Source organism: Triticum urartu, chromosome 7, assembly GCF_003073215.2.
Source record: "Triticum urartu cultivar G1812 chromosome 7, Tu2.1, whole genome shotgun sequence".
NCBI lineage: Eukaryota > Viridiplantae > Streptophyta > Magnoliopsida > Poales > Poaceae > Triticum > Triticum urartu.
In genome coordinates, this window is record NC_053028.1 from 271,818,212 (window position 1) to 271,822,258 (window position 4,047).

The following is a 4,047-nucleotide window of genomic DNA, read 5'->3' on the forward strand; positions in this document are numbered from 1 at the left end:
GACAAATGTTATCCACTTTTATTACCTTGCAATTTATTTGTAGTTTTATTCTCGCAAAGTACTCGCAGTTTTATTCTTGCAAAATAGTTTCATACTTGTTCTAGGTAAAGCAAACGTCAAGTGTGCGTAGAGTTGTATCGGTGGTCGATAGAACTTGAGGAAATATTTGTTCTACCTTTAGCTCCTTGTTGGCTTCGACACTCTTATTTATCGAAGAGGGCTACAAACGATCCCCTATACTTGTGGGTTATCAAGATCTTTTTTTGGCGCCGTTGCTGGGGATCAATAGCGTGGGGGTGAATATTCTCGTGTGTGCTTGTTTGTTTTATCACTAAGTAAGTTGTTCTCTATCTTTAGTTTTGGATATGGAACACGAAACACCAAAAACATTAGTGGTACTTGCTACTCATGGAGATGGGGAACCTCCTAAAACCCTCAATGCTCGTTATGTGAAAAATATTGTGCACTACTTTGATAATCCTGAGAAAACTCCATTCAACTTGATAATGGGAGTAACGTTGGATCAACGTGAATTCTTTAGGGATTATCGCTTGACACAAAAGGGAAACTTTTATGGGATCAAATTGATATGTTGCATTGGTATGCTTGGAATTTATGCCAGCGATATGATTATACTTGCTGCTCTAGGATGAACACTCCACACCTTCCCTTTTCATGCAAATTTATTGATAATGAAACCTTGGCTTCTTATGCCAATGGTAGATATGATTATTATGATGTGGAACGAATAGAAGAATTTGTTGCTTTTAAGGGTGCTTATGAAATTGAATCTTTGTTTTTAAAGTATGAAGCTTTTGATGATGATGTTTATAGACCTGAAAATTTTGCCATCCTTAAATATTTCTACGATGATTATAAATATAATTCTGATATTTATGAATTTATTGAGAAATTCTCCTCTATTCGAGAAGAGACTAATATTTTGTAGGAGTCTATGGAAGAAGGAATTGATGAAACTGTGAGCTCATTGGATGAAAAATATGATGAGGAGAGCGAATAACAAAAGGAGGAAGAGCGGATTAGCTACCCATGCCCACCTTCTAATGAGAGTAACTATTCAACTCATACATTGTTTAATTTCCCTTCTTTCTTACTGAAGGATGAATGCTATGATAATTGCTATGATCCCGTTGATTCTTTTGAAATATCCCTTTTTGATGAACTTGATGCTTGCTATGCTTGTGGACAAGATGCCAATATGAATTATGCTTATGGAGATGAAAAATATTGTGCACTACTTTGCTATAGTTCCTTATGTTAAGAATGAAATTGTTGCTATTGCACCCATACATGATAGTCCTATTATCTTTTTGAGTTCCCCAAACTATACTACATCAGAGAAGTTTGCTCTTTTTAAGGATTACATTGATGGGTTGCCTTTTACCATTGCACATGATAATTTTGATGAATATAATATGCATGTGCTTCCTGCTCCTACTTGCAATTATTATGAGAGAGGAACTACATCTCCACCTCTTTATGTCTCCAACACGATAGAATTGCAAGAAACTACTTATGCTATGTATTGGCATTTACTTGATGTGCATGAAATGTTCTTGAATGACACGCCGATGCATAGGAAGAGAGACTTCGTCATTGCATGATATATGTTGCTTTTTGCTCACTACTAAATGTCAAATCATTGTTAATTAAAATCGGCTTTGATATACCTTGGGATCTAGGTGGATCCATTACTTGAGCACTTTATGCGTAGCTTAATGGCTTTAAAGAAAGCACTGCCAGGGAGACAACCCGGAAGTTTTAGAGAGTCATTTATTTCTGTTGAGTGCTTTTATAAAGCTTAAAAACAAAAAATATATAGGGGAACCTTAAAACTTTTGCAAAAAGTGAAGCGATTAGAAGTTATGCATTGGAGAAGTGAGGGTCGACCTTGAACACTTGTGTTCATGCTCATGGAAACAATGTATAATTTTTTATGAAACTTCTCACAAAAATATCTATCCCCTTGTACAAATCCTTAGTATTTTAAAATTATTGTGCCAAGATTTGCCTTTAGGATGAATAGATTGCTTGTTGGTATGTGCGGTGCAAAACAGAAACTTTGGCTGTATTGCGTGATTTTACATTTTCTAGTAGAACATTGAAAGTTTTTGAAACTTTTTGCACAATATTGCTATACAAATTTTTTATTTATTTGCTAATTTTTCAGAATTTTTGGAGCACCAGAAGTATGGTAGATGTTTGTATTGCTACAGACTGCCCTGTTTAAGACATATTCTGTTTTTGATGCACTGTTTTGCTTGTTTTGATGAAATTATCGATTCTATCAGTGGTATAAGCCATGGAAAAGTTATAACAGAGTAGCTACAATGAAAAAAAATATGAATTGGTTTGCAACAATACTTAGAGTAGTGATTTACTTTTTTATACTAACGGATCTTACCGAGCTTTCTGTTGAGTTTTGTGTGGATGAAGTGATCAAAGATCGAGGAGGTCTCGATATGAGGAGAAGGCGGAGAGGCAAGAGCTCAAGATTGGGGATGCCCAACGCACCCCAAGTAAATATTCAAGGAGACTCAAGCGACTAAGATTGGGGATGCCCCGGAAGGCATCCCATCTTTCTTCAACAAGTATCGGTATGTTTTCATTCTCGTTTCGTTCATGTGATATGTGTGAATCTTGGAGCGTATTTTGTGTTTATTTTTTATTTTTTATCTTATGCACCATGCCGGTATGATATAGTCCATGGTTGATTTATTGAATGCTCATTGCACTTCACTTATATCTTTTGAGTATGGCTTTATAGAATGCTTCATGTGCTTCACTTGTATAATTTGAAGTTTGGATTGCCTATTTCTCTTCACATACAAAACTGTTATTTGTAGAATCCTCTTTTGCTTCACTTATATTTATTAGTGCATGATCTTTTATAGAAAGAATTAAACTCTCATGCTTCACTTATATCTATTTAGAGAGTCAAAAGGAATTGGTCAATTACATGGTTAGTCATAAAATCCTACATAAAACTTATGGATAACTGAATATGATATGTTTGATTCCTTGCAATAGTTTTGCGATATAGAGATGGAATATGTGGGAGGTACTAGTAAACGGTTGTGGTTAGTAAGGATATTGGTTTTAAGGGTTGTGATTCCCGAATCATGCACATATAGTCTCTCGTTATGCTATGAAGTTGGAGCATGCTTTATTATCGATTGTCTTCCTTATGAGTGGCGGTCGGGGACGAGCGATGGTCTTTTCCTACCAATCTATCCCCCTAGGGGCATGCATAGCAGTACTATGATTCAAGGGCTAATAAACTTTTGCAATAATTATATAAGTTCTTTATGACTAATGTGAGCCCATGGATTATACACACTCTTACCTTTCCGCAATTTGCTAGCCTCTACGGTACCATGCATTGCCCTTTCTCACATCGAGATGTGGTGCAAACTTCGCAGGTGCATCCTAACCCCGTGATATGATACGCTCTATCACACATAAGCCTTATTATATATTCGTCAAAATAGCCACCATACCACCTATTATGGCCTTTCCATAGTCATTCCAAGATATATTGCCATGCAACTTCCACTGCTTCTGTTTTGATGACTTGAGCATTCATTGTCATATTGCTTTGCATGATAGTAAGATAGCTAGCATGATATTTCCATGGCCTGTCCATTTTTTGATATCGTTGTTATGCTAGATCATTGCACATACTGGTACACTTGTAGTGATCCGACCTGAGACGGTCAAATCTGTGTGTATAAGTGTCATCCCTGGATCGATAATTGTGACACACACAGTACTCGAGGATTTATAGAAGAGTGCAATCAGACACTTATTACACCGAATGTCTCAAAGAGAGTACTTATTACAATAATATGGCTGAAGGCCATATAAAATAAGATAACTGCGGAAGCTTCGAGGGTAAATGAATCCATCAACTCCAACGGCATAGCTGAGTGCATGACAACGACCTATCGCACCTTACTCTTCATCTGAAAACTCTGCAACATAATACGTTGCAACCTGGGTACGTCAGCACATGAAATATGTTGG